A 13,242-nucleotide genomic window follows, 5' to 3' on the forward strand; every position below is an offset into this window, starting at 1 on the left:
TCTTAGTTAAATGAATATAGACTGGTAATAATGGAAATCTTAACCTGTTTAAACTACTCTGCATTAACATGTTTAAACTACTATGCATTTAAACTTGTTGTTACACAATTCCCGAAGACCAGTCAATCTGGATTGATCTATGCCACTGATAGGGCTTTTATCTGGTGCAGTTTACTCTATTTTTTGTGTATTGACCAACACATGAGGTTATTAAGTAAATTGAATCAATTAGAATTCCTGAGATAGAGTACTGTGAGATTACATGGTATTTTTCTCTAGAACCGGCAGTGCATTTGAGTCGCGTCTGCTTCAAGATGCAGTGAAAGCCCTAGCGACGGCGAAGGAAAAAACCAGATTCAATGCTCCCGAAAATGCAGAGAAGAAGAGCAGTTGGCGTCGATTCGTAATGAACACTCTGCGTACCGCGAGTTACAATGCACCATTTGCAATTCGCAGTGGGAGCAAAGTAGGGGACATCTTGCAGGTCAGTCACTCTACTCTCTTAAAACCCAGTGGGCGTTAAAAGGCAATCGATTTTCTTTTTGGGTATCATAGTGTCACTATCGCTATGACTGGCATGGTGCAAATAGATTTATTTGTTGGCAATCTTACGTTTTTTTTTTCAAATGGGCGAGATATGGTTTGCGTGGACAGGGGATTACGAGTTCATTGATGTGGTTTTGGAGGAATCCAAATCCGAAAATGAACGTTTCTTGGTGGACATAGATTTCAAGGAGCAATTCGAGATAGCCAGACCTACTGTTGAATACAATGCCCTACTGCAGCAGCTTCCCTTATTCTTCGTGGGTAGGGAAAGCAAGTTAATTGAGATCATCAAGATAATGTGCGAGGCTACCAGAATATTGCTCAAGCACAACAACCAATTTGGAGATTCACGAAGTGTGTATGCAAGCAACAAACTGGCTTGTTCGTTAGAACATCCATCTTCATCATGAAGCATGGAAAGAAAGTCATTTAAGAACTCAAGCCAGGCCACTTCGCCTTCACCATCATATGTGTATATGGACAAGATATTAAAGAACTCCCTCATGATGGTGACATCTTCGGCATGGGAAAAACATCGTGGAGGGAGTAGAGTGTAAGTCTCCATGATAGATATGTAAAGGTTCAAAACAAGATGAAAGAACACAGCTTGTCATCTGACTCTCCTTCTAGCGCCAAAAATGTTGATGGTGCTGGACCCGCCAACATGTCAGGTGATCTCCCTAGTAAGAAGTCCCAATTAGACCTCAGACCGTTTGGTGTAGGAGTCCCAGCAGTGGGTTGTACGGTAATGCCTTGACCACAATTTCGCACAGAGGCAAGTACGATGTCTCTGTTGGTAGCAAGGGTGTGACATATGCAATGAGCCAAGGAAGGTGCATGAGATATTCTAACACATGGGGGTTGAGATGAGTGCGCCCCTTGGAAACTTGTGATAGCACGGATTTAAGAAGGGAACACACAAGAAAATATGCATCACAACATGGAAGGCGAGCTAGCTAGCAATCCAAAGTGATGGTTAAACCAAAAACATATTTTAGAAAGATTCGTACATACATACACATAAATAGCTATACATGCATGCATAAGAAACAAATACATATATAATTTAGAGTAAACAGATAGCTGAAATACAATACAACATATGCATGAAATGTGATGGCTCTTGTTATATTCAGAAATGTAAGTCCCAATCATACAATACATCCATGTCCAACAACTAGTTCTGACAGTGGAACGTTACAGCCACAACCCCCTGCTCCTCCAAAGAGATGTACTAGCTCTGCACAGTGGAGAAGCTAAGGCTCATTACAATACCGTCCAAGCTCTCTCTAAGATAGTTCTATCGGAAGCTTGACTGACTAAAAGCCTCTACAATGAGTTATGAGTGACTATTTATAGCAAAGGGTGGGGTGACCCTTGACATTCCCCTTTGTGACAATTCATCTACCATCATGACTCTTCATCTACTCTATGACTGTTACATCCAACTATCGACACTTGAAGTTACACTTGACATGATGTTACATTCAGGGAAAATTTTAAGAACCCCTCCTAAATTTATAAATATAATAAATGGGTGAATCTCCATGGTATATAGGAAAAATGGAAGGTGATTTTATCAATAATATAATATGTATATATAATTTTTTGGCGAATCTCTCACCAGGCATGGCGAATATTTTACTCAATTATAAAATCTTGTAAGATCTTGGCGAGTCTTTCACTAAATAATAAAACTTTGTAAAGTCCTAGTGAATCTTAGCATACTGGTTTAATTCCGCCATTTAAATAGGCTACATTCTAGGTGAATACCATGGGTCAATACCATGTGCCATTTTGGTGAATACCATGGGTCAATACCATGTGCCATTTTTATTTTTATTAGAATATTTTACTCAATTATAAAATCTTGTAAGATCTTGGCGAGTCTTTCACTAAATAATAAAACTTTGTAAAGTCCTAGTGAATCTTAGCATAGGCTACATGCTGGTTTAATTCCCCCATTTAAATAGGCTACATTCCAGGTGAATACCATGGGTCAATACCATGTGCCATTTTGGTGAATACCATGGGTCAATACCATGTGCCATTTTTATTTTTATTAATTCTAATATTAGGGTTAATAATGGTTTTTTGCATGGTATTAATAACAATCTAGTCCATGGTATTTGTCCCATAGTATTTTGGCCATAGGTTTCACCTAAATATAACCCATTTTTTGAGTGTTCGTAAATATAAGGTGACTTATGGATTAAATATAAAAAAATGTTTTATTTGTTTAGTCCATGATATTTGTCCCATAGTATTTTGGCCATAGGTTTCACCTAAATATAACCCATTTTTTGAGTGTTCGTAAATATAAGGTGACTTATAGATTAAATATAAAAAAATGTTTTATTTGTTTACCATACCTCTCGTTTATTTATATTTTTATTAATTTACCATACCTCTTTTACAAATATGGTATTTGGCCCATAGGATTCACTTAAATAAAACCTCTTTCTTGAGCCTTCATAAATAGAACGAGGGTTATGGACTAAATATAAAAGAGGTTTTATTTATTTACGATACGTCTAGTTTATTTATATTTTTATTTATTTACCATACCTTTTGAGTAAGTATAAAAAGACGTTTTATTTATTTTATTAATTTACCATACCTCTTTTACAAATATGGTATTTGGCCCATAGGATTCACTTAAATAAAACCTCTTTCTTGAGCCTTCATAAATAGAACGAGGGTTATGGACTAAATATAAAAAGAGGTTTTATTTATTTACGATACGTCTAGTTTATTTATATTTTTATTTATTTACCATACCTTTTGAGTAAGTATAAAAAGACATTTTATTTATTTACCATACCTCCACTTTACTTATATTTTTATTTGTTTACACCCTTACATGTATATAAGGTGACTTATGGAGTAAATATAAAAAATGTTTTATTTATTTACCATACCTCTCATTTATTTATATTTTTATTAATTTACCATACCTTTTTTATAAATATGGTATTTGGCCCATAAGATTCACTTAAATAAAACCTATTCTTGAAAATGGGCGAATGGATTCACTTAAATAAAACCTATTCTTGAAAATGGGCTAAGGGAAGGTTGTAAGTCCTAATCTCAAGGGCTAAATTTACCTTTTTTACCCTCTCCCTTAAAATAAGGTGGGCTATTTGAGGTGATTTGTAAAAATGTACTATGATACAAAATATTCGCCCACTAAAAATTTAAAACCCCTTAATTTCGCCAAAGGGCGAACATTCGCCCCTAAAATTATCCTTGGTTACATTACAATACACATGTACCCATGTGAGACAAAATGGCTTGAGCAAGCCATGCAAGACATCACTATGACTCGAACAACCATGGGAAGTCCAACTCTTCAACATCCTCGCGATGATCAACAGTAGCGTACTGATGCCAAGATCGGTAGTCTGTGATGGTGTCCGTGTACTCCAAGGTGACATCTTTCTGGAACTTGACTCTTGCCTCCATAGCATCTGGGTACATTGCTCAGGCTCCTCTGTCCAACTCGTCTGAAAGCATGCACATCATTGTCTTTAATGCAGTTGGACCAACAACATACTTTTGCATGGTGTCTGCATTGATTGGCAAGTTTGGGTTGGTGGCAATGCACATCAACTTGTCAAAGAATGAGTCAAGCTCTAGTCAGACCTGTCCCTTTGTCTTCGCCGAGGTGAGAGTCCCAATAGATGGGATTATGTGTGCACGCACCGCAACATCCATACTCTTGAATACATGTGCATGGGAAGCCTGTAGACTAGTGATGAGCTGCGAGAGCTCTTCATAGTTCCGGATCTGACTCCGGATGCGTGCCTTCAACTCGACCCCTCTGGGCTTCAGCATCTTAGGCAAGTGATGCGGAACTCCCTTGTATCTCATCGTCTATGTTTGTATGTAGTCAACAACAGCATGCATGTTCGACAAGATACATATTTTTCTAGCACATCGTTGCTGCCATCTGTTGACATGGATGATTGCCTTATGCACGGTACCAAATTTGGAATACAACGTCTGAATAACTATGTCAAGGAAAAATACTTCATCTAGTATTTCCTTATTCTGTTTTGCTTGGGTGGATGCTGTCACCATTTCTCCTCCTTTCTTGGTCGTCTGTAGCTCCTTAGCCATATGCTCATTCTCTGTTATCAGAAAGCGGACACTTGAGCTAGTGGCTTCGTCATATGCTCTAGTAGCATCGGCCAAGGCTTCTGGATGTTTGCACAGGTCAAACACGATCACTCGTTCCTCATACTGCACAGGAGATCTATGATCTTCCGGAGTTGACACTCTACGAGATTTCACAATTCTATGTTGAGACTCGTCAAATGAGATGTTGTGCATCTCTCCTTCCGGCTGATCTCCAAGGATCTTAGTGTCTCCTTGGTCGCTTGGGACTTGCTCATCTTTTGGATTGATCTGATATTCACCCTATGAGTACCATCAATTAAAGATTTATTAAACTAAAGGTATTACAGACTCATGTGCTGGTGTGTGTTCTGTGTTATTGAAACAACGGATCGATCAGATTTCCAATACACAGAAAATAAAATGGAAAGATAGCAAATAAATACAGTAAGCAACACAAAGAGACAAACAGTTTTAATAAGGAGTTCACCCTATTCTCCAGGGCTACGTCTCTGGTCCAGCTTTAGTGGTGGCCTTGTTTTATTGTGTCTTTTAGCAGAGAAATTACAATACAGGGACTCAATATGAGTTCTCCTGAAGCAGATTTTGCTTGGCAGGGTGGTTCTTGGATTCCCCAAGCCACTTGGAGTACAAATACTCTTCTTCTCCTACCAGCTCTGTGACCCTTGGTCTACAGTGGAAAGAGCCAAATGTGATGCTCAATCCGAACAGATTCCTTTATGGGAAGGCTTGAATCTTCAAGCTCTCTGGTGCTTGATGCTGCCTGTGGTCAGCTCAGCCCTCTGTCTCTTCTGCTTGGCTTTACTGTTCTCTATGTTCAGTCCTCCTCTCAGGGTTCACTGTTCACTGTCTCTCTTGGTCGCTTGGACTCTTCTCAATTCTAATTCCAAATCAACTCTAACTGGTTCGACTGTCTCTGTTCATGGCTTTAGCCATTCGATCTCTATGCTTGTTCAGTTCCTCTTTCGCCTATGTCGATTCACCTTCTGCAGCTGCGCTTAGAGTTCCCTGCGTTCAGCGTCATCATGAACGCTCAGGGAGTGGCCACTTGTCCTCATTTAAATGGCATCAGCATGCTTCGTCAGTTCGTTTCTTCAGTTACACCGTGGATGCGTTCTTCCTCCACCGTGGCGGTCAAACGGATTCCAAATCCCTTTAGAACGCTGCTTAATTCCCCGTCGATTCCGCTTCTTTCCATCGGGCGCAATCTCAGCCGTCCGGTCTGAGCCCTCCAGATCCAACGCCATATACATGTTTCGCGCAGTTGACTTGCTCGATCGATAGCACCCGATCAACGATGGTTTTCTTTCACCTCCGTCTGCAACGCGTCGATCGGTGTATGGGATCGCTCCGCTCTTATCCAAAACCTCTTACCGTTCAAGGGCACCCCAATCAAAACCGCCAGTTTCCAGAGCGCGGGTCCCACCTTTGTAGTTTAGCGCTTTTACCTTTTCTCGCCCGCGGTCCTCCGGTTCCCCTACACAACCAAGTGCCCGGGCTCTCCCATTTTGGCCCTGTTTACCTAGTGATGCGCGATTAGCGCATCAAAAACCTCGCCCTTTTCCCATTCTGGGGCTCCCAAGGGCTACTTTGGCCTCCTGTGCGGTCTCCATGGGCCTCGGTCAGCACGCTTTGACCGAGGTCCTCATCGTTCCACGTTGGCTGCCATGGCCACTGGTTCAGGGTGTTTTTGATACTGTTTTGGATTTCATTAGAGATTTGTTCGACCTGATTCAGTCATGGTTCTTGACAGTCTTTTTATGGATCCAATTCAAATCATGGCCTCCCCCCCCTCCCCCCCCGTATTATATAAAATATATGAAAACCCCAAAAAGACTTTAAATATCCCGACCTCGGCTAATTATAGCCATACATTAATGTTTTATGGGAATTATTGGTTCATCTAGGGCCATTAACAACCCTGCGCACACAACCATGGAGTTTATTTAACATTTGGTTAAATAAATAACCAAACCCGCACGATAACCAAAGGAAATACCCCGCTAAACATTTAAATTCATTTTTTAATTGCGCGGGTCCCACGTCGTAGCCTCCGCCACATCCCAATCACCGCTAGTCGTTGGATCATAGCTCGTAGATCGGACGGCCCACATCAATATCGCGAGCCCTCCTCTGCTTGTACTTTAGCGCCCAAGGGATGGTGGTTTTGCCGCCGTACCTTGGGACAGGTGGCGGCCTCCCGCACTGCTCGCTGCCCTCCCCTCCAATACCACTTCTGTCCAAAAGCGGTGCAGGGGCCAAACTGCTTACCACCCCTGCTGCCTCCCTGCTGACATCACCCTCGCGTCATTCGCTGACATCACAACCACATCAGCGCCACGTCACCCTGCTACACGACAAAGCACCACATCATGCTGACGTCATCCGACAGAAATGCGCGAAAAGCCCACCAAAATCAATTTTTTGTTAAAAAGGGCGTGAAAACGTCATTTTCACTCATTTCTGCTTGTTTTCTCTGCGTGACCTATGCATGCCGATTTAAGTCCCGAAGTATCTTTTAACCACACAGTCTGCCACCAAGCTAAATCAACCCCGCAGTTCGGTCTCCCAGCTCGTCCCGCGACCTGCAATCCGCACAGTCCACTGTTAAAACATGTATTTACCTCAATTTCACTTCCAAAACCTGTTTTTCTTAGCTCTCCTCTGCAAATTATCCACAAACGCCCAAATTTAAGTTCAATTCATCAAACCACCTTCAAAAAGGCGCACCAGAACCACTATTTTGCCCACTTTTACCAAAAAACCTGCAGACCTCGTCTTCCTCTACAAATTTCACCCTGTGAGCTAAATTCTAGTCAGCTTCGGTCTGCAATTCTCAAAAAAGAGCCCCAGAGTTGTCGTTTTACCTATTTGGCTACAAAAACTAAATTCCAAGTTGGAAAATTACAGATAATTGAGCAATGGAAGCTCTAGTTGCCCTGAACATTGCTCCCTCAATGCACCTCATAAAGACTTAGAGTGGTTGCCCTTGACTGATAGGGATTTTCAAATGCAAGACTTAATTGGTGACAAAAACCACCTCCAAGCATTCTGTGAAATCAGGAACAGTCACCTAAGCAAAATTGATCTCTATGGGATATGGGAATCCAATTTGCCCAGATACTATCTCCCCTCAGTAAATGTGTTCCCAAATGTCATCCGCTTGTGCTGTGCCAATTATGAACCTACTCAAAGAGCAGTCATGTCCCCAACTGGAACTGTCCTTTTTCATATAAATCCTGAGTCCATAAATGAAATGTTGCACTTCAAACCTAGTCAGCCTCTAGCTCCTCTTTCCATGGGACATTTGTTGGATGAAGGCTCTAAACTATCCACTACAGAAATAGGCCGAATTGCCAAGTTATTCATGAGACCAGATTGCCAGCCCAGAGAGCCACCTCCTTTTCACCATGTCTGGTTCAATGAAGCTGGAAGATTCATTATTGACATGATATCCTATGTCCTGGGATTTAAGACAAGTGAATATGTTGATGAGACAATTTTAGCTTTGATGTCCATGTTTATTCCAGGACATCCTCCTACTATCAAAATTGACTTTGCCACCTTCATTACCAACAAGATCCATGACCAATTCATAAATCTGGACAGAGAAGGAGTCTTCAAGTATACCTCTTATATATATCATCTGTTCTTGTACTATCAAATAGACAGTTTTCAGTTTCCTATCAGAAAATTGGATACTAAAGGAGAAAGGAGGTCTGTGATATTTTGGACCTCAGTCTTCCATCAAGTCCATAACTCTCCTTACACTTACTGTGAATTCATTGATCTATTTATACATCCAGTCTCCTCTCTGCTGATGAGAACTCCTCCTCCCAGACTCTCTGGTGACATGTAGAAAATTTTACAGCTCTCCAAAAGCTACAAAATAGGTGACTGGTAGTTTTACCAAAATCACACTGAGATCAGGATATATTGCTGTGAGCTGTACCCTTACAAACTGCCAAGATATGTGCCTATGAGACTGTTTACTCTTGAATACTTCAGGCAATTTATCAATTTAGATTTGACTCACTTTTATGGTGCCAAGAAAAAAGCTCAGCTGAAATTAAGAAACCAATAGACCCTTTCATCATTAACAAAAAGGAAGGATGGCAAGATGCTGAAAAGATATTGGGTGAACAACTCAAATTAAAAAGGAGCTTTTGGTGGGTACCCTATGACCCAAATGGATTCATCTGTGATAGAAAGGTAAAAAATAGGCTATCAGCCTATAATCATTGTAGGATCCCTGAAATAGAGCAGTATGCTAATCAAGATGAGTGGGTAGAGGGCACATTGATAGAAGAGCTTACTGAGGAAGAAAAGATGGAACAAGCAATGAAAAATCTTGAAAAGACTCTTGACCTAGACTCTTTTGAACAGGTGTCTTTCAAAGTACCTCAGCAAACTGGAGTGGGCACATCAACTGCTGCAACTTCACAGCAACTTGCCCAAGAAATCACTACACTAGCGGCAAGGACATCTAAGGGCAAAGAAGTGCTGGATTCAGAACAACACATAATGACAGATCAGCCAGCATCATCAAAACAACAAGGCCAAGGGAAAATTCCTCCTGCCCAAACCAAAGCACCAGAGGTACCAGCATTACAGACTCCTCTAAATGAGGAAAAGGGCAGAAAAAGGGACCGAGAAGAGACCACACCTGTAAGTGGGCCAGCAGAGCAACCAGGGGCGAAAAGGCAAAGAATAAATCCTCTATCTGAAGAGGAAATTATTGAGGAAATCATAGAAAGTCCAAGGGGTGAGAGGGCAACCAGCCCACAGACATCCCCAGTGGTAGAAACATCCACCAGTTCTCAAAGGCAGGAATTGGAGAAACAGCATAGTGTGGAAGTTTCCTCCACAAGGCCACAAAGCAAGCAAGGTTCTGATATCAAAAGAACATTCACGGACATCAAGGCCCAGAATGAGCCAATAAGACTGCAACTTTATGATCAATTTCTCAAAATGACCCCCGCCAAACAGCAAAGGTTAATGTCTGCATATGATATTAAAGAAGGAAAAATGATCTTGAGCCACTTCAAGCCTAAAGTGCAACAGCCACAGTCAGCAGCTGATTATATTAGAACAAATCTGGAGGCCCTTGCCAAAGACATTCACCCTTTGGACCAGATTGAGTTGCACAAGCAAACTGGAGAGATGGTCTACTCCACATTGGCAGACAAGGCAATATTAGCTCAGAAATTGCAGGACTCATTGAACAACACATCTGCCCAACTAGATTTGGAAAAGGCATCTTCTTTAGCCAAGGACAACAGGATAAAGTCCTTGGAAGAAATTATCATTGAGCTGGGACATGATCCCAAGGATGCCAAGGGAATAAAAGCATTGATAAAGAAGAAGGAAGAGGACATTTCTGCCCTCAGGAAACAATTGAAGTTGCCAATTACTATGCATCCACAAACCATAAAGGTTGTGCAAGAAAAAGCAGAAGAAGACATGATGGATTTGCTAATGAAAATGAATCAAAGACTAAATGAGACAAAGCAGGAATTGGAGAAGGTATTACAGGAAAAGCAGGGAGTGTCAACCTCTCAGCCATCTCAAATAGCTCCAACAATTGCAACAGCAGTGCCTCCCACTGTCCCGGCATCAGTAGCAGGTACTTCAGCATCAACAGCAGTAGGCAGCAGCACTACCATGACCACTGAGGAATTAATAAAGGCTATGGAAGATTTAAAACTCCAAGTATCAGAATTGAAAGAAGCCAAAGAGAAATTGGCAAAGTTAGAAATAAGTTATGACAAATCTAAGATCACTGTGGCAGAAAAGACAAGAGAGGTGAAGGCATTAGAGAATAAGGTAAAGGCATTGGAAAAAGACCTCTCTTTAGATAAGCCTCTGGGAGAAATCAAGGGAATTTTGTGGGCTAACACCAGTGAATCGATCAGTAATGTGTGGAGATCCATTCAAATTATATATGAACAGATTGACTTGATAACAGCAGCCCAGGTGGAAATTCAAAAGGCCAAAAATTTATTGGGACATAAGCCTGAACAGGCCAACAGGCTAATCCATTTTTTGAACACTAAAACCAAGGAAGAACTAGCGGCATTGGACATCAGAGACAGGACAGGTACCATCCTAACAATTAAAAGAGTTCAAACCATGAGAACCCTGATGCAGAATTTGGAGAGGAAGAGCCAAGACATGCAAGTGGAGGTAAATTCTTTTTTAGAAAAATTTGCAGTTTTGCAGGAAAAGGGTTTGCCTAGTCTGGTGGGAAGTAATGAACGCCTATTGAGACAAGCTGAGTACCAGCTCAGGTTGAATAGACATGTTGCTGATCAGCAAAATGCATCATCATCAAGTACTCCAGCAGAGAAGACTCTTCCATCTGGCCAAACTCTTTACAACAACTTGGAAAATCTGTTTTATATTGAACATGAAGTACATCATCTTTTTACAGTCCAGCCTAACTTCTACAGGTACACAGATGCTGATGAAACTTTGATAAAGTTGCAAAGACATCAGTTGCCAGAAGAGCAGTGGTGGAAAAGTATGTTGGAAATCCTGTAGGCAGGTTTCAAATTTTTGTTTTTTCCCAAAAAACAACAGATATCATAAAGCAGATAAAGGGAACGGGTGAGAGTCTCGCGGGGTTGCGATCTATTAAAGCAAAATTAAAAGCACCCGAGAAAGCGAAGCCAGTAGCACGGAATATCAGTGAAAGCATCCACCGGCCGACTCACTGAGCAAACAATCAACGCATCTTACCAACTGAGAGGCCAGCACAGCACCACTTACCTCTGCATTTATTTCTCCCTGTTTTCAAGATCATTTACTTCTCCTATAGAGTAGGTAGAAGAAGTTATTGCTAGATATTATCTCATTGAGATATTTTGTAAACGTTTTTGTATAAATACCTCCCCAAGTGAAGTATTAGGGGTTGGTGTGTTATAGCTCCAAATCTCACTCTTATGGTTTGTGATGCTACACTCATGGCCTAGGGCAACCCCTCCTTCTAGACCTGGTCCAAAATTCAAAAAACAGTGTTTTATTCCCTATACGCGACATTGCCCTGAGCTAAACACGTGTATACGCGGGTCTCTGTATACCCAACCCGTGTATATGTATTAAAACACTTAAAAAAAAATTAAAACTCCTTAATTTCAGGCGGAGATCTCGGGTTTTACCTACTGATCACCTGTTAGTGCCCGTGGCCCAACTATTCCCAACGAATTCCCAACTAAACAACTACCTTGGGAGAAGTATAAAAGGCTTCAATGGGAAGGCCTAAAGGAGGAGAGAAGAGAGAGAAAGGTTATTATGCTGAGATTTCCCTGACCAAGTCTGAAGATCCTTGTGCCTCCTGCACTTCCCCCTTTTTTACAGGAAACCCTTGCTTCCTTGTGTGATGATGTCCATTTGCTACTTGTGATATCATGGAGTAAGTCATGGAAGGAGTTTGTTAAAGGCTTGAGATTGGACGAATCCGGAGGACGGTTCCGCTTGGAGCCTGCGAAAGGACGACTCAGGTGAAATTGTTCTTTTCTGTACTTTACTTGTCTATAATAAAAGAAACACATGTCTTTGTTCCTGATATAAATCTTCTTCATGTTTGTGATATTCATGTTAGAATTCATATGTGAATGGTTGTTTAATTGCATAACTAACTACCTTTCTTTATAACATGAAGATGGTTTCTTTATAATGTTTAGTCCATATACTGTTGTACTTTCTTGAAGTGGTTATTCGCAGGTCAAAGGAGAAAAAGGAACTCCAAGAAGGGTTTGCACCTTGGAAGGACCTTCTCAACATAGGACCTCAGGTATGCCCCTTATCATAGAGTTTGCTTATACTAGCATAATGGCTGTGCGGAATTTGTGTTTCTCTGTGTAGACAACTTTCAGTCTACTAGGGTATCAGCCCAAGACCCTAGGGGAACTTTTCCCTTAACAGAATTGGCGACTCCACTGGGGACAACATCATTGTTGTTCCTAGTTTGGGTGTTTTCAAGCCAATCAGGGCTCAGCTGTCTGTTTGCTTGCTGTTGTTGTGTAGTCTGTTCTTGAATTGTAAGTTTGGTCAGTTTCTTCAGACTGTTTTTTATTTTTTCTTGAAATCTTTTATATACGTTGTTTTTCTTGTTTACAGAGGCGTATATACGCATGTTTCCTTAAGTTAACCCGCGTATACGCAGGTTTCCTTAGGCACAGTCGCGTATACACGCAATCTGTACATCAGTACAGTCACGTATATCTTGCAATTTTCAAGATTTTTTAAATCTTTTTGTCTCTGAAGGTCTGTTTGCTGGTTTGATTCAGTCCTGAACAGTCACTTTCCAGTGTCAATTGTTAGTTTTACAGCAAGTATCTGATTTCAAATTCTTTCTGATTGTGAGAAGTGTTGGTCTTGTTTTTGTTTTTGCAAGCGTCATCGTTTTTGCTTAAGCACGCAAGATTTCTTGCTGGGAATCTTGGTCGCTCTGATTCATCAGGGCAAGAGGATTGATCTCAATCTTTGTGTTAAATCTTGTTTTTGGTGACTTTTTGTTTGCTTGACAAAACCACTTTTTGTGACAATCCACTT

General features: G+C 41.0%; 1 pseudogene; it reads left to right on the forward strand.

The window, feature by feature from the left end:
* Nucleotides 1-262: 262 nt before the first annotated feature.
* On the forward strand, nt 263-956 carry LOC149185198 (uncharacterized; annotated as a pseudogene).
* Nucleotides 957-13,242: the final 12,286 nt, after the last annotated feature.

This window comes from Pinus tabuliformis, chromosome 3_2 (genome assembly GCF_031772625.1).
Source record: "Pinus tabuliformis cultivar Carrire ecotype Pingquan chromosome 3_2, CPIR1, whole genome shotgun sequence".
Classification (NCBI taxonomy): Eukaryota; Viridiplantae; Streptophyta; class Pinopsida; order Pinales; family Pinaceae; genus Pinus; species Pinus tabuliformis.